This window comes from Rhinolophus sinicus, linkage group LG11 (genome assembly GCF_036562045.2).
Source record: "Rhinolophus sinicus isolate RSC01 linkage group LG11, ASM3656204v1, whole genome shotgun sequence".
NCBI lineage: Eukaryota > Metazoa > Chordata > Mammalia > Chiroptera > Rhinolophidae > Rhinolophus > Rhinolophus sinicus.
The window spans coordinates 43,515,489-43,534,798 of record NC_133760.1 but is presented as its reverse complement, the minus strand read 5'-3'; positions in this window follow the sequence as shown (position 1 = coordinate 43,534,798).

Below are 19,310 nucleotides of genomic sequence, written 5' to 3'. Positions count from 1 at the left end.
CACAGGCCTTCTTTTCATTTCTCCAGCATGCTAGCTGTACCAGCATGCCTGCCTCCGAATCTTGCCATTTACTGTTTTTGTTCTGCCATGGTAGATGCTTTCCCATCCTTCACGTCTCAGTTCAAATGTCACCCCCTCTGAGAGGTCACCCTTGATCAACTTATCCAATCCAGACCTGCCCCTGCCCATCATTTTCTGACTCATTACTCTAGAATTTTCCCCTTCATTACACTTCACACTAGCTAAAACCATCTTGTTTATGTTACTTCCTTCCTTTTGCTAACTTTGGGTGCAGTTTGTTCTTCTTTTTCTAGCTCTTTGAGGCATGGAGTTAGGCTGTTTATTTTTAGCTCTTTCTTCTTTTATAATGTAAGCATTTGTTGCAATGAACTTCCCTCTTATTTCTAGCTTTTGCTGTATCCCATAAGTTTTGGTATGCTGTGCTTTCATTTGTCTCAAGGTATTTTCTAATTTCCTTCTTTATTTCTTTTTTTTTACCCAGTGGTTGTTCAAAAGTGTGCTGTTTAATTTCCACATATTTGTGAATTTTCCAATAGTCCTTCTGCTATTGATTTCTGGTTGTATTCTATTGTGGTCAGAAAAGATACTCGATACGACTTCAACCTTAACTTTGTGAAGACTTGTTTTGTGGCCTGACAGTCGATCTATCCTGGAGAAAGTTCTGTATATGCTTGAGAGATGTGTATGCTGCAGCTGTTGGATGGAGTGTGTATGTCTGTGAATGTCTGTCTGTCTAGTCTACAGTGTAGTTCAGGTCCTCTGTTTTTTTATTGATCTTGAGTTTGGATGTTCTATCCATTATTTCTAGTGGGGTATTAAATTCTCCTATTATTATTGCATTGCTGTCTATTTCTTCCTGCAGTTCTGTCAATGTTTGCTTTATATTTTTAGGTGCTCTGATGCTAGGTGCATATAGAGTATTTACAGCTACTATACCCCCTGGGTGAATTGACCCTTTTATCATTATATATTGTCCTTCTTTGTGTCTTGTGAGAGTTTCTGACTTAAAGTTGTTTATGTCTGATGTAGATATCACCACACGTACTTTCTTTTGCTTACCATGATTGTAGAATATCTTTTTCCATCCCTTCGCTTTCAGCCTATATGCATCCTTAAATCTAAAGTGTGTTTCTTGTAGACACCGTGTAGTTGGATCTTGTTTTTTCTTTATCCATTGAGCGACTCTATTAAAATCATTTTGCTTATTCCTTTGTTCATTTGCTTACTGTTTGTCTCTGTTCTAGAATGTTGGCTCTGTATCACTGTCTTGTCTCCTGTGTTGTACGCTCCCATGCCCAGCACCTGGCCTCACACATAGTAGGAATTCAGTAAATACTTTTCAAATGAAAGAAAAATAAACACAGACTTGGGGGAGAAAACAGCCAATTAAATAATTACTTAATTGAATAAAATATTAATTGTTTTTTACAACACATGTGTCCTTACTAAGCCTTTAGAGTTTGTGTCTCATAAATCTTCACATCCCGTGGGGCTAGTAATGGGTGAGGCCAGGAGACGCAGTGTGAGAAAGGGGACCAGGAAACCAATCTCAACCACAGGGGTTAATTGCCCCAAGGGACCCTTCGGGCTTCAAATGTGCTGCTTGGTGGCACAGAGCTGTGGAGGAGGACAGAGGTGTGGTGATAATAAAAAGTAAAACAACTTTTAGCCAATTTTATCATTGTTCTTAACTCCCCATAGACTATGCAGCCTTCATTGCCTGTCCCCTGGTGGACCACTCCCACCTCCACCCCAAAACTGTCTGGACACATCACTGGGTTTTTTCTCTGTGACTGCGTCCATTTCCTGGGACAGCAAGTATCCTTGAAGCCACCTAGGGGGCCAGCTCCAAGAGAGCAGACATGTCCATATAAGTGAGCAGGGTAAGTATTAGAATCTTAACCGTGGCTATTGGGAATCCTTGCTCTCAGGCCACGAAAACATCTAGATGGTAGTTCTTTGCCTGCCAACTCCATATCTTCCTGCCCCTGGCAGAAATCCTTTGTCATTCCAGCTACTCTCTGGAGGTCAGGAAGGGCTCTGTTTATCCAAGTCCATGAGCCATGCCAACCAATGACTCATGGCTTCCCCAAATCCATTAGGGCCACATGGACAAAGATACAAATGGGGTGGGGTGTGGGAAGGAGGGGAGGTCTATTCTGGCAATATGAGCCTCATGATGGAAAGAGACCTAAAGTTGAGTCATATTTACTTCGCATCTCTCTGCCAGCCCTTTCCACAGTCAACAATTTACAGCTCTCGGGACATGGACAGTGCTGAGCTGAGTGACCGGCCATCTCAGCTTCTGGCCATTGGACACTCATGCTCCAACTAGTCACAACAAGGATCTACTCTTCGTGCTGCCTCCCTCTTGATTCCTTTCTTGAGCCCTCTTCTTCTGTTATCCCACTTAGCAATTTTGCATTATCACTTTGTGCTTAGTTCAAAAATACATTTCTTCGAGCACAAAAAACATCACCCAGACACAAGTATGTTAAATACCCTTGGTGTCCATGTTAAAAGACAGTTGGTATACAGCATTCTGAGTGTGGCAAATAGGTTTGTCACCTATGTTAATTTCAACTGTGTAGTAGTGGCTGCCTATAACACTGTGTTGAGAAAGATTCTGAGGTTGCATCTGAGTCCAGTGGCACAGAGTGCTGCAATCAATTAGTCATGTCTGCCACAGGCTTAGACTAGAAGGGGGACAGCCCTTGTGCCACGTATTTGTCACCCCTGCAGGAAACCCTACACATCCACAAGTTAAAAATTCATGGGTTCAGTTATTGCAGAGGAGTCCCAAATGTTCCAAAACATGTAGTAATCTATATGTATTTTTTACATGTCTAGGATTTGAGGCTTACACACTCGGTATCTGGAAACAAGTCCCTGTACTGGGGAGCGTTAGGGGAACTTCCTCACACTCATATTGTAAAAATCCTTTGTGATTCTCACCCCTCTTCACATGAACAATATTTTTTACAGAAATCAAAACTTTTATTTCATTGTGGAAAAGTAATGTAAGCCCCACAAAGGGAAGAACTTTGATTGTCTTTGTTACTATTATATATCTGGTAACAAGTAGGTGCATAGAAAATATTTATTAAATGAAAAAAAGGCAGAGAGGAAGCTATGGGAGATGAAAATATGGAGCAATGAGGTCTGGGAAGGGAGGGAGGGGAGCTGGAGAGAGGGAAGTAATTAAGTCGGTCCAGAAAGCATAAGTTTGGGATAAAACAAGACTGAAATGGCCCATATTTTTAGAATCATTAGGGGTTTGAGAGGTGTGTTAAGCTCCACTGCTTGTGAAGGGGAAAATTATAACTAAAGTGACATATGGGATGAAAACCTCTGTGGTTCTAGCCTTACTCCTGCCAGAGGAGGGGCTATGCATTGTTTATGGCTGAAGTGCCAACAGTGTCATTCCCCTGCTAGGGATTATTGTGTCTTCATGGAGACGAGAGGGGATTGAATCAGGATGCCAAATTTCTACATCTCAGTCAGAAGGAGCCCCTATGTTAGCCCCGGACGAGAGGAAAAGGGTGGAAACAGGGCTGGCCAGAGGCATCAGAAGATGTGGTTGGGAGAATTCAAAAACTGAGATCATGTGATCTAAAGTCAGACATACTCTGGGTTTGGGTCTCAGCTGCACTATTCCCTAGTCACGTGACTCTGAGGAAATTACTTCGGCCCCCTGAGCCTCAGTTTACTCACCTATAGAATGGGAATAATAATATTAAATAAGATAACGCACACAAGGCATTTAGCCCAGGATTGATGCATATTAAACGAGCCATAAATGTTAGCTATTGTTACTATTATGTTTGTTGCTGTTATTATTAATAATGCCAAGATGCCCATTATAGACTAAAGTGTGCATCAAATGGTTTTCCCTGGGCTCACGGTTTGACTGTGTTTGCCAGCTTACCTTATAGTTAGACACAACCATGTAACTGGGTTCTGGACAATGGCCCCTTCCAGGTCTGGCTTACAAAATCTCCCTCCATGCTCTCTGACTTCCCTCATCTTCCAGCCAGATGGAGGGCTCGAAAGTCCTAGGGATGGCAGAGCCCCTGGATGGAAAGAGCGTAATCCATGAATGACTGTGTGGGGTAAAAGCCCTACTGCCACCCCTGCTGGCCGACACTGCACAGGCATGTGAACTAGAAACACGCTTTCACTCTCCTACGTCGATGAAATTGGTGGGCCCTTTGTTACAGTAGCTTGCCCTAGCTAATACACCAAGGTTTGTAAGGACTCACCAGGAGACACACATAAACACAGCTGAAATTCCTCTTTCCCACAAGTCACTTGCCCTGGGCCTTGGAACACGAATTCTAGCTGCTCATTCAACCAATGGCTGGAAACATTTTCTCTGTCTTCACTCATTTGGGTGCTCCCCAAGCATTCATTTTCTGGTGCTCGTGTCCTGGCCTAAAAGTGTGCAAGGAACAGAAGACTCCCTGGATTTATGTGCTCTATTGCCAGTATTAGTGAGGACGCCAGGCTGCAGCCATTCATCATCTACCAGCCCACCAGACAAAATGATTCACTCTAGACTTAAAGGTTGAAGTCGATTGAGTATTGTTTTAACTGGAGGGAGAGCAACTTTCATAAAGTGGCGAGAGCTTTATGACAGAAAGTTGTATTAATGACCCCACTTCAGTGCATATCAGGAGGAGGTCATATAATCCTCTTCCCGGAATTACATGCTGGCCAGTTCAGATAAATAACGCAGATCTCTGCCATTCATAATCCAAAATGTTAACAATTAATTTCTGCAATCAATCCTGAAGGGGGCTGGAAGCCTGAATCGCTAGGCCCAGACAGGCCCTGCTTGTCTCGTGGATTTCTCATGAGTCAAAATTTAAACCTTAAACTTGTAACGAACTGTTGTCAAGACACAGCTGACTTAGGCAATCAAGATAACATTATTCAGCAATAACCTGGGTGAAACATATTCTAAGTGTGAATTAATAAGTTGGCTGACTCCGGGCCCCAGATGTTTCCCACTCTGGCAATATGCCCGAAGCGATGATAAGCAGATTTACATACTTAACTAATATGTTTATTTAAAGGAAATTTCCAAATCCAAAATAACATCCAGATTTCTTATTTGGCTGCAGATCAAAAGACATGCTATCAATAAAGACAGAATCCAGGATAAACCCTTTCAACATCTGCTTAAAACCAAACAACAGATTTGAGGGTTTTGGTAAAACTTAATTGCAGACAAATTTTACTGCCTCTTACATAAATATATATTTTCGTGTCCCTGGGGTGGTTCTGACCTCATCAATTCTCCTGTTCACAATACACAACATTGTTCTTTTACTGGCACCAATAGTTCTGCCTTTACCAAGCATTCCTTTCTCAAGGTTTTCTTTCTGACTGAAGGATGAACAGATTTCCTCCCCATCAAGAAAGTCAAGCAAAAGTCAGGGGCCTGAGCTAGAGTTTGGAATGTTATAAAACAACAACAACAGAAAAAAAAAAAAACCCTCCTCTCTAGCAACTAGCAAGTACTTTGTTTTTCCATAATTCCTAATGAGTGTGTATTTGGTCTCACTCTCCCTTCATTTTAGAAGGAGATTGTAGAAATAGTGATGATCCTTGAGTATCGACATTTTCCTTTCTGTTTTGTTGCTGATTCCCCAAGGGAGAACTCAGTAACAGGATCAAAGTGTTAACAGATCTCTGTGCTTGTGAAGGAGATGATAATAGAATGGGTGTTGGTCCCAATAGCTCTTAGGCCTGTAATGTGAACACGTTCCCTTCCCTAGGTGCTAACTTCCTGGAACTGGACCAGAATAGTTGGGCACTGAGGCATTTTCCCATCCACTGGCCAGGGCTGTAATTGAACTAAGGACCTGTTCCGGATTCCCTTTGCCGAAGGATCCATTTAGTGTTGGGGCCAATATTAGCTGGTTGACCTTGGGGTGGGAAAACTGAGAGAGTCAGGAGTCATCCATCTTTGCTCCTGCTCCCAACTTTGAACTGAGTCATGTTAAACTGGGTCCAATCTCCTCACGACCAAGCTAGGAAGAAGAGGTTGGTGGAATCAATCAGAGAAACGGACACTAAAACAGCAACGGGATATCATTTTCCTCCTCTCAGTTGGCAAACATATTTCTAAATACAACATTTGACTATAGTTTAGATGTCCCCAATTACAAGTGATACATATATAACAACTATATATGTATAAAATACAGGTATCAAAAGTCTTAAACTTTTCTAACCTTTGACCCAGAAATTCTACTTCTAGAACGCATCTTAAGAAAATAATTATGGATTTGTGCACAGATTTAACTATGAGAATGTACGGCTTTGCACGTGATAACAAAAGAAAATATATCACAAAAGACCTAAGTGCCACACGATTGAGACCAACTAATTAAATGATGGTATACAATTTATAAAATTATTTAAAATGAAGTAATAGAATAAAATTTAATGATAATGAATGGTTGTCATGAGTCAAAATTATATTATACTGCTGAGTGAAGAAAGCAGAAAAAGTATGTATTATATTTTGCCTTTAAGAGATATACATGTACAAAATGTAATTGGTAGTGACATACAACAAAATTATGACAGTGGAACAATCATGGGTAAGTATAATTTGTTTTTTGCTTATTTTATAACCTAAGTGCTCCATAATGAACAAATGTCACTTTTATTGCAAAAATTCTAAATATACTGTGAGGGATTTTATTTTAAATTAGTTATATAAAGGTAAAATTCACACACAATAAATGCACTCATTTTAAGTATTCATTCCGATGAGTTTTGACAAATGCATGTGCCCCATATCACTAATGAATTAAGATATGGAACAATTAAAATATAAAATTACTATATAATTCCTACTACCCTAAAAAGTTCCCTCCTGCCCCTTTGTAGTCAGACTCCTTTTCACCTCTGGCTCCAGAGAAACTCTCTGTCCCTGTTATGGGCTGAGTTGTATCACTCCCCAAATTCATAGGTTGAAGTCCTAACCCTCAGTACCTCATAATGTGACTGAATTTGGAGCTAGGCCTTTAAAGAGGTGCTTAAGGTAGAATGAGGTTGTATGGATGGACCCTACTCCACTGTGACTGTTGTTGTTCTAAGAAGAGGAGACGAGGACACACACAGAGGGAAGACCATGTGAGGACACAGCGAGAAGGTGACCTCTAGGAGGTAAGGAGAGAGGCCTTCAGAAGACACCAACCCTACCGACCTCCCGACCTCTGATTTCTAGTCATCAGAACTGTGAGAAAATAAATGTCTGTTACGTGAACCTCCCAGTCTGTTGTATTTGTATGGCAGCCTTAGCCAACTAATACGGTCACTATTTTGTTCCCCAAGAGTTTCTATAATGGACTCGTACAGTGTATAGTCTGGCTTCTTTTGCTCAGAATCAGCTTTGATGTTTTTGAGATTCGTCCTTGTGGTTGTGTGTATCTGTAGATCAGCAGGTTATTTACTCTAATCAGTTGGTGATTCTTTTCATTGCTGAGTAGTATTTCATTGTTTGGCTGTACCACATTTTGTTTATTCATTCACCAGATAATGGACATTTACGTATTTAATACGTTATTTCCAATTTGGGACTATTGTGAATTAAATTGCTATGAAAATCTTGTACAAGACTTTTTGCAAACATGTGTTTTCATTTGTCTTGGGTAAATATCCATGAGTAGAATTGCTGGATCATTAGGGAAGGAAATGTTTCACTTCATAAGAAACTGCCAAACTGGTTCCAAAGTATTTATACCATAGTACCACTCTGCCAGCAATGTTTGAAAATGCTGGCTGCTCCACATTTCCTGACACTTGGTTTCCCAGTCTTTTTCATTTTAGCCGTTAAAAAGTAGATGTGAAGTGGGTGTCATTATAGTTTTAATTTGCATTTCCTTGATGACTAAGAATGTGAACATCTTTTCATGTGCTTATTGGCAGTTTGTGAGCTGTCTGTTCAAATCTTTCATCCGTTTTTTATTGGGTAATTAGTTTTCTGTTATTGAGTTGTAGGAGTTCTTTACATATTGTAGAACCAAGTCTTTGTCATCTACCTGTATTGCAATATTTTCTCCCAGTCTGTGGCTTTTCTTTATGTTTTCTTCATGGTGTCTCTCAAAGAGCAGAAGTTTTTAACTTATTTTGCTTTTGAGAAAAAGAAATGACCAGTGGTGCCTCTGAGAATTCAAGAGCATCTCTCTGCCTTTTGATCTGAGCTCAGCTTTTTTTATCTGAGCTCAGGCTCTGGTTTTCTTACTTGATTTCTATCTCTCCTGCTACATGCACTTTTCCTCATTAATCCGACTAGTGAACGCCTCCTGGTGAAAACTGTGAGCACAAAAGACAAATGAGGTGTTGGGGAAGCCATAGCAAAACCAGAAGCAAAGCCTAAGTCACCCTGGCACTTCCTCTGACCTCTAGGAAGGGAAGTGTCATGTCTGCTGAAGTACTTTCTAGCATTTCCTGGCTTTAAACTGACAGCAAACAGTTCCTTTCAGTCACAACTAACAAAGTCCTTTTTCAGGTATGATTTGGTGAGTGCTGTCATGCTTCTTTCCCACAAGCAAAACAGGAAAATAGAGATCCTTCAAAATTCTGTGAGAAAATAGATCTTTCAGGAAATGCAGAATCGGACTTTCTGAGCTAGAAGGCTCTTGCCTCCACTCCCCTAGAATTGACTGCTTTCTGCTGCATGACCCAAATCAACCCTGCACACACATACCTCATCACAACTCAGACGTTTTAGAGTGTGTATTTCTTTACGTATCTGTCTCCTTCAATCACACTGGAAGTCCCTTACAGGCATGGCCATGTTTTGCCCATCTTTGTATGTTTAGAGCCGAACACGAAACTGGCACAGTATAAGAGCCCAACGAATACTACCTGGATGGATGGATGGATGGATGGATGGATGGATGGATGGATGGACGGACGGACGGACGGACGGATGGATGGAGTCAATTAATTGTTCAAACCCCAAACACTTAAACACATATTCCCGTTCTATACCTGATAAAAGCTTTCACTCTGGAGTTGGACAGACCTTCAGTCACGTCTCAGCTCCGTGTCTTGCCTCTGCGTTACTCTGACAAAGTCCTCAGCACTTGAGTCCCAGTCTCTTCAACTTATTAAAGGAGAATGATGGTTATGATTAAGATTGCAAACTTATCAGTCTGTGTGGATTAACTTAGTGAACACAAGTGTGTAACCCCGTGCCTGGCTCATAGTAAGCACTCTGTAAATGTTAACTCTGATGACTTAGATGCTGTATTTTATATGACTCATTTCTTATGAAATTGCTCTTCATGTTTGCTATGGGTAGAAGATGATAGTAACGGTGATAATGATGATACTAGAATTACTATCAACCAGGTGCCTTATGTGCATTATATTTTTTAAATCTTCACAACAACGTTGAATCACAGTTATGTGATCCCTGTTTCATAGTTGTATCTGAGGTAACTGCGTGAGGTCCCAAAGCCAGTAAGTGATGAAGCGAGGATTCAGACTCAAGCTTATCAGATTCTAAGCTCTGTCAATGCAGTCACTCTGTCCCTTCACTCAGCAAGGTGTCCTCTGATTCAGAGGGGAGGATGCCTGTGGCCAAGGAGGTCAGCATGGGTCCCAGACATGGCACTGGCAGATTGTTCAGTCTGGACAAGCAGTGGTTAACCTTCTTTGGGGAATGTCAGTTTTGTCCTTTCCTTCTGTAGATATTATGTCACTTAGGATTGAGTTTCACAGTATATTACAGACAACACAAGTAATAGTGGCTGAGACACGATAGAATTGTTTCCTTTTATGTAAGAAGAGAGAAGATTTAGTCTAAAGCTGGTATGGTGGGTCCCAATGAGCAGAACCAGGTTTCTTCTACCATGTTGCCCCCCAAAATCAGCAGTCCGGAGAAGTGCTTCCCTTCCTCATAGGGCCTGAAACTTCCAGCCCCACTGAGAGATATGCAGTCCCAACAGGGAGCCCAGCCCAGGAACCCTCTTTGTCTTGGGGGTTTGAGAGTCTCCTTCTACACCAGGTGCTACCCTTCTATTTGCATGGGGAAACCCCTTTGTCCCCTCAGGCAGCTCTCCTAGAGACAAGTGGGAGTCCCTGCACCACCAGATGTACCAAGCAGACCAAAAGAAGACCACAGAGGCTCTGAAAATTAAGCCATCCTTGGCCGTGTTCATCCTGGGATCATAGCTCAGCTCTACCTCTTGCCAGCCCACAAAAGCATGCCAGGACCAGTGTGCTGAAGCTAAACAGCCTGCTAAGAGAAAAGATTTAAATAGGACCCAGAGTCTCTCTCCTACCAATAATAGCCTAAATGTCCAAGATACAGTTAAAACCATCACACCAAGAGCCAAGAAAATCACAACTTGCATGAGAAAAGACAATCAACTGACATCAGCCATGAGATGAATCAGAGGCTGAAATTATCTGACAAGGATTTGAAAGCAGCCATCATAAAAATGCTTCAATAATCAACTACAAATTCTCTTGAAACAAATGCAAAAAACAAAAAACAAAAAAAAGGAAAAAGAAAATCTCAGCAAATAAATAGAAGTTTAAAAAAAGAACCAAAAGGAAATCATAGAATGGAAAAATAAAGATATAATAACAGAAATATATAGGCCCTATCCCCCAGCTGAGTCAGCCCCTTCACAGAACCCCAGAAAAACCACTTAATCTTATTGGCTACTTTCTAGCTACAAAGGAGGCTAAGAAATGTAGTCTTTAAGCTGGGACACGAGGGATAGGTTGGAGTTGTTTACTGGGGAAAAGGAAAAACTAAGTATTGGGTTATCAACCAGCTATGTCTACCACTAAAACAAGGGCTCATACAGTGAGAATGAGGCCAAGACCCTGGGAGTTTGCACTGGGAGACGGACTGATTACAGAAAAGACAGAGAGAAAGTGTGTGCCCATTAAGGAGGAAGATAAGTCATTTTTGGCTCAGTCTGGCATGATCCACGGTTACCGTGATTCCTAAAAGCCCACATAAAGACAACTTGATGCGACCTAATGCCACTAACACCTCAACAGGCTCACCTTCTCAGGGAAGGCCACTTAATTACCTGATTAATTTGCTCATCCTAATTAACTTGTCCCTGTTGTAGATAAGCTCGTATTGATTGTCCTGCTGGTAGTAATTAGAAAAGTGGTAGAGAAGTAAATGGAGGAGCCACAAGAAGGAAAAACAGAGCATGCATTCCCATCGCCCAGGGACTTACCCTCCAGGCTCGGAGCTCAACCCCTTTGCTTCTCCTTCTGGGCAAACATATGAGAGGTGCAAATCATTTTCTCCGACAAACATTTCTGCCTACTCCACACTCCTTCTTATGGACTCTGCCCTCTTCCTTTTCTCAAAGACTCTGCTCCCACACCCCCATGTGGCCCTCCTCCCTCAACGACAACTGACTGGGACCAACCACCTTCTATTTTTTTCAGCTTTTTGATTTGGGGCATGAAGAAACAGCATCAGAATGTCAACTATAATTTTATCTATATCTATATCTATATCTATATATATACATATATATGTATATATATGTATGTATATGGTTACAGGAAGCGGAGTACAGCATTAGGAATAGAGACAGTGGAAATGTAATGGCTCTGTGTGATGTCAGAGGGATAGTGGATGGGGGGAGGGGGGTTCACACAGTGTGAGGGATATAAATGATAAACGTCTAAGTATTACTTTGTTTTGTGCACCTGAAACTAATAAAATAAAAAAAGAAAGAAAGAAAGAAATTATATATTAAAAAAAGAAACAGCATCAGTTAACTTTGGGTGCTAACACTGTAGGATTTTGTAGACTTGGAGGGTGGCCAGGTCCCCCATATTGTAGCAGTCATTTTGGACCTTATACTCCCACCAGCTCTCCAGACTCCACATGACTTTACAATTCCCGGTCCCTTTCTTTCATCCCCTAGCCATGCTTCTTACGCTGGGGTTTATAGGATACCTCCAATTCTTTTACAAAGTTTCCTTGTACAGAAGCTCACTCAAGTTGGTTGCCATTTCTTGCAACTCAGTAAGCCTCTAGTAAAGTAAAGCACTTCTCTCCATTTTAATTTTAAACACCTCTAGTAAAAATACAAATTTAAGGGACTTAGGAAAAATTAGTAAAATGGGAGTTGCTATCAAAAATGTATATACTGAGAACAGACTGAGGATTGGCAGAGGTGGAGGGTTGGGGATAGGAGAAATTGGTGAAAGTGGTCAAACGGCACAAACTTCCAGTTATAAGGTAAGTAAGTTTTGGGGACATATGTACAGCTTGGTGACTATAGTTAATGATACTGTATTGTGTATGTGAAAGTTGCTAAGAGACAAGATCTTACAAGTTCACATCACAAGAAAAAATTTATAAGTGAAGTGATGGATGTTAACTAAATTTATCATAATCGTTTTGTAGGATACATGTATATCAAGTCATTATGCTGTACACCTGAAACTAATAAATGCTGTATGTTAATTATATCTCAATAAAAGTGGGGGAAAGACTTACAGTGTGCTAAACTGCTCTGGCCTCCAACAGGACCAGTGCGGTGTCTAACCCTTTCCTACCCAGTAAATCAGGGCTCTGCCTGTCATTAACATGTCAGTTTCCCCCACTCACTTCGGTCCTTTGGGGCCCCCTAATTCTCATACCCCACCCAGATTCCCAGAACTCTATGGCCTCCCAGAAGCAATCATAGTCAACATTTAGTGCCAGTTATTTTGGCTTGGGGCCATCGCCCTGCAAAGCTGGTATGGAAGTGGTACTCTCCTATCTAATTTGATTGAATTGAGTGTTCCAGTAAGACTGGTGATGTTTTCCTTGCTTCAGGGTCCATCCTAATGAGCAAATGCTGCCTCACTTTCATAGAAGCCTGCAAATCTGGGCTTGTAAAGAAAATCTTTACAAACACTTCTTGGTGTCTCAGAGATCACCCAACACAATTACACATGAGGATATGCTGGGAACTACTAAAATAAACCTGATTTACCATCTACATATGAATTTCATTTACTGTTGTGGCATCAAAGTTCAAAAAAAAATGTGTTTCTCTAAACATTGTTTATTAATTGAGAATGAAATGGAAGTGAAAGAGACACCAAAAATTCAAAGCAGCTTAACCGGGGAGACAGAATCCTGATCATGTGGGGTACCATGTTCCTGACCCCTTTGTCGGGAGTCTTTGTAAGCACCGCCTGAGTTTGCACAAGTCACACAAACAAGAACACCCCCAAACTTTGTTGAGAAGAATGAGGGCATCTTTACAAAGGACTAGTGCGGAGGAAACCCACGTGCTACTCACAGCTCTTTAAAGGTTACCCCGTGCCAAGGGTTTTTCGCCAGTTCTGACAGCAGAAATCTGGAAGCTCAATTCTAGATGACTGAGGCACCCCATCAGAGCCCCAGATGTTCACATTAGAAAGAAATCCACTCCTCTTTTAAAGCAATGCTTTTCTTCTTCCCCGTTACCTGGAGCCTCACCTAATCCTCACGAATATACAAGATTCTCTGTTGACAAATACACGTCGACGACATCATTTAAATGGCAGCATGGTATTCCAGGATAGGGAAATACCACAACCGGCCCATATGGTAGGAGGTTTAAGATTTCTCCAATATTTTCTATGTTAAACAAGCATCGATGAACACTCTAGTACTTAAACATCCGTGAGCATCTTCAGAAATCTTTTTAGGATAAACTCCTGAAGTAGTTTATGTACACCAGTGTGCATGGGCCAGCTAAACAAGTGTACGTATTTAAAATATTTTTTTGAAACATTTCCAACATTCTTCTCCAGAGGGATAGTACCAAATTGTGCTTCTACAAAGCCTGCAGGAAGTTGTGCCTGGGTCGGTACTCTCCTTACACTGGTGACGACTTTTTTATCTTTGACAATTGGACTTATGCTGGGCTTTTGCAACTGGCATCATGGTCATGTATTATCTCTTAGTCTAATAACTATCCTTTTCCCATCACCACCACCAACACTACCGATTTCTCTGCACCAGGGGGACCAGGACCAGCTCTACTCCACATTTACTTCATTTGGGGGAAGAGAAAAGCTATGACCATTAATTCCTTCATTCCTTCCTTCATCCCGTCTTACTGAGTGCCTGCTTTGTACCAGCATTGTTGTGCGTGCTCATGATATAGGGATGGACAAGACTGACAAGATCTCTGTCTTCACGGAGCAGATGGCCTGTCACCATTCACACTGCTGACTGCCTAGGGCTCAGGGTCTGCACATTGGAAGCAGGTCCCATCCCAGACCCTACTCTCTCCCATGAGCACTCACGCACCAACCACGGAAAGTTTCACAGCCATTGCCTTCTTAATCCCACTGGTCATAATTGGGGATGCTCACTATAGCAACACTATCATGGGTTACTTGTGCGGAATTTGGGTATTAGACAGATCAGAGGGGTCCTAATATGCTAGAGAGGAGACTCAGTCTTCATCTCACAGAATATTGAGTTTTCCTGAATGCAGTCCCTCAATTGTAGGTAGTATTCTCTTTCTGACACCCAATGACTTCAATGGACTTATGCATAAACCGTAGATCCCACCACCTTTCCACTCCTGAGCATCTAACCAGCCCAAGGAGGCAGAGCTCTGGAACATTCCAGGAATCACAGAATCTCTAATGGAGGTGAGATCTCAGAGGAAGTGGAGTACAATCCACTGCCTATTGTAGAACCTGCCGAGGGTCCATCTTTCATATACCCTGATTCTGTAGTAACCATTCTTCATTTCTGCAGCTTTCGTTTTCTTTTTTTTAATTAAAGTTTATTTGCGTGACAGTTGTTAATAAAGTTTCTGCAGCTTTCTAGGTTAGATATAGAGGGGAACATGACCCAGAAGCCACGATCCTTTCCCAGATGCAGACAGTCAGAAACAGGTTTTGGGACTGCAAAAAGATGCTCAGATGTTCTGATTTGAGGTACAGTATCCTGACGACGGCTCCAAACAAACTGAGATCTCTCTGGATCCTCGACTAGACCCCCAGTCAGGTCACATGGGTCTGTCTGTTGCAGATTTTATAAGGAAAAAAATAATGTATATTTCAGGAACATTCCAAGTCCAAGAGGGGGGTGTGTGTATGTTTATACACGTGAGTATGTGTCTACGGAGGGGGACGTTTTTTGGAAATCACACAGCAAACACAGGTGAATGGCCTTCCCACATACAGGCATACAAGCTTCCTCTATTTTGCTACTTTCCGTGGGAGCAAAAGAAAGGGATCAGAAGCTCTTGAGCTCTGCCATTTTCGTTGTGCATTTGTTTGTTTGCTTTTTTCTGTTCCCTGATGGAAGATAAGCTCTATGGCTGTAGGGCTCTTGTCTATCTTACTTGGCACTATACCCCAGTAACCTAGAACAATGCCTGGCATATAGTAGGTATGCAAAAAGTCGTGTAAGCAAATACATCATCATGTTTCATCATACAACGATTCCATGAGGGGACCTCTATTACTCATTCATTCAACAGTTTTGCTTGAGTGTCTACTATGTGCCCGACATCAAGCCAGCCACAAACCATGGTTAATCATCTTCTTCCTCCCTGCTAGGTGCCTTTGGGCCCAAAATGTATCACAAGAGGTGGGCATGTGCCCTTGTTAGCAGGTTGCACAGGCACTTGGCATTTCATTTGTCCCTTCAAATCCAGTTTGGAACAAGGGAGGGGAATAAAGACATTTGATTTATTACTGATGATGTGGATTAATTTGGTCCTCCTGGGGGGTACACACACACACTCACACATAAGATATTCACTGGCAGGGATGTGGTTCTAATGACTCTACATTTATGTCCCCTTTTGCCCTAGTGCAGGCAGGCAAGATCCCAACCAATTCATGCATGCCTCAATGTCACCACCTCTCCCCATCCCCAAACACAGGGTCAACCTCGTCCTCCAGAGGACAAGCCTTTCTCATCTCAAGTTGGGACCTCGAAAGGGGCTGTGCCTCCAGCCAGGAAGCAGGGGAGAAAACCGGAAGCATGGCAGAAGTCTCAGTACTCTCAAGGGGAGGGGAGGAGAAGGGTCCCCAGAGGGTGACGTCTCCTGCAGCCCACTCGCTGGTGATTGGCACCTAGGTTTAATGGAGTTGGCTTTGGGGCCTGGGAGCAGGCACACTGCCATCTCAACAGATGGGCACGTGGGTAGATAGCCAACAGATAATGTATGAGCAACAAATGTGTTTGTTGAGGGCAGTTTTCCCAGGCAGGAGCATCAAAACGGGCTCATCCTGAGTCTCCACACCTGTGCTTCTCTTCTGTCTAAAATTCTGCTGGAGGCTGAGGTCCCCAGCAGGGGAGGGGCCCACACAACTGCTAGTTAATTCCTGCAGAAAGGAGAAAGACATGGCCCTAGGGAACACAGGGGAAGGACACCCCCAGGGGAACAACAACAACAAAAAACGATGCTACCCCCTATTTTCAATGAAGTCCTTGGGTTTATCTGTTTTTCCCTCTTATAGATGAGAAGTGTGAAAACCCATTTTCTGGCACTCATGTAGTCATGATGAGTTTTGAGGAAGAATGGGGAATGTGCAAAACATTGACAACTGCCCTGGGACCTTCTCCCTGGAAAATAAGAAGCTCTATCTTCATGCGGCATCAATTATGAATGTTATGACTAGTGTCCAGAGCAGGGGTGTCCAAACTGCGGCCCGCGGGCCAACTGCGGCCCGCAATCCATTGTTAATTGGCCCGCAGCAAATTCCAAAAATATATTTAGTTTACTTAAATAAACCAGGTGAAGCAATACGTACTTCACCTCAAGTCAGTGGCCCAGCTATTTATGTATTTTACCGCACATGGCCCTTGGTGAAAACTGTTGAAAAAAGTTTGGACGCCCCTGGTCCAGAGCTACAAAAGGCACAGACCATGTGCAGATACTGCCTATTCAGTGCCCAGGGTAGACACCACTAATAGATTACAATGAATATAGTATTTTCTCATGAACCCAAGGTTGGGCTACAGATCTTTTAAAAAAAAAAAAAAAATTAATAGCTACTGCATTTGCCGAGTGTAAAATACAAAAAGATATACTTGAAAATTCACCCTCCGGTCCCTGAACCCCAGCCACCCAGTTCTCTCCCCCAGACAGGGATCAAAGTGCCCAGACTCAGGATATCTGGAGAGATAACATTCTGGGGAACCAATAGCTTTGAGAGGATGTGACATGGGAAATGAAACTGACTTCCATTCAGAATCTAGTCTTTCCGTTTCAGAAAAGTGGCCCAGCAGCATTTTCCCAGCTTTAGTCTCGGTCACCCACTGGTAGGCTGGGACCAAGCAGACCTAGCTCCGTGGCGATGATACAGGCCCAGGATAACAACTGTACCCAGATGGGCACCTCTGTGCCCACAACGCCCTGAACCTCCTGAGTCATGTCTGGGCTGCACAAGGGTTGATACCCAAGCTTTGCTGACTAGACCTTCTCAGGGACCATTGGGGGGCTGCTCTTGGGGATGGGGGTCAGAGGCCAAGAGGGAGAATTTCAGTGGGCCGTGCATATTGACAAAGCTTTGAGAAAGCACGAGGTGGAAGAGCAAGCACTGGACTGGGAATCAGAGGAATCTGGGTCCTTCTCCCTATTCCGGTATCTCCTAGTCGTGTGACCTCGGGAACGCCACCTCCCATTTCTGGTGTGAGATAAAGGGGCTGCTGAAGTAGGAAGACTGGTTCCAGTTACATCCACAGGCTTTAGAGCCAGGCCTCTGAGGTGTGAATCTGGTCTCCAGCACTCACCGGCCCTGGGACCCCGTGTGAGGGACGCAGGCTCTCCTAGCCTTCATGTCCCCAAAATAAAGTGAGGATAGTAATAGTACTTACCTTATGGGGTTATTGCAAAAATGAAACGGGCTCACAATGCATTTATACGGTGTGGCATAATGCCTAACACATGGTAAGAACTCAATAAATGTTAGCTATTATTATTTTACGATGACTTTCAAAGGTGGCAGTAGATACTAAAGGGAAAAACTGAGGAATTAACTACCTAATTTATGCCAGTACTGCTGATGACAACCGGCTACTAAGTTCTTTGAAATTCTCAACATGCTCTTGCTGCCACCCATGTACTCCAAAGGCGGTACTATTAATTTTGCAATTATATCACCGTGAGAGAGGAACATGCTGTCTTGGGCCCCACTTTCTGCAGCACCCAGAAGAGAGCCTGGCTTGTAACAGGCACTGAGTTCCACATTCCATCATATCTACAATGACCTTAGTTGTAAGAGGCATCATTACTGTGCATCTAAGAAAGAAAAAGATGCTGCTAATTACACTCTGACCTGACAATGATGGAGAGACACATCCCGACCTAGAGATGATAAACTGTGGAACAAAGCGTGTCTTAGATGCAGTGAAATATGGGAAATGTTTCAATAACAATGACCCATACAGAGTTCTGTTCTTGAAGAAATCTCCTAACCCCTGGGAAGATCAACACAGAAGCCACAGTACTGCTCGTGAGCACGGTTCCAAGTATGGAGATCCTACACATAGAGAGGAGGGAGAGCAGGGTGGGTGCCAGGACCTGTGGAGAGGGGGCAGTCTGTGTGTAACAACGAATGTTCTGGCCATGTCCAAAGCTTATGATGGCATTTCTAAACACAAGCATAAGGTTGTGTGACTTGTTGAATGTAACAACTTACGATAGGATAGCACTTTCCAGCCTACAACACACTTTCACAGGGATTCTCAAATTTCCTTCCACCTCACAGCAACCCTTCCAGGCAGGCAGGTGAGGGAACTGAGGTTTAGGAAAGTTAAACGCCTTGCCCAAGATCCCATGGATAATTAGTGCCATGGCTGAAACTTGAACACATTCTCCTAACGCCGTAGCCAGACCTCTTGCTACACACCCAACTGACTCGAGTGCCTAGTCCAAGCTAATTACAGAGCATGCTAATTACAGATTCTATTGTTAACTAGAATTTTATTGCAATGAATTCTGCAGGTGAACCTTCTGGAAGATTCCAGAAAAGTATGAATAAGAGTTTGCGTGCCCTTGAGAGGATTGTCTAACTTCTTGGCTCCTCACTCACCCATTAGAGTCCCCCATTTTGATTCCAAAGACCTTTTCGTGTAAATGAGCTATTGAGCCAGTGGGAGAAAAACTCTGGGCTCCTTTGGGGGTGTATTTTGGAGCAGTTTGCTGTTTTCTTAAAGCTTGGGGAAGAGTAAGCGGTAATCAATAGTGAAATCTGCCTGAATCTCAGAGGCTCGATGAAGGTGCTTTTGAAACACATCACAGAGCTTGATTTTCTGTTAT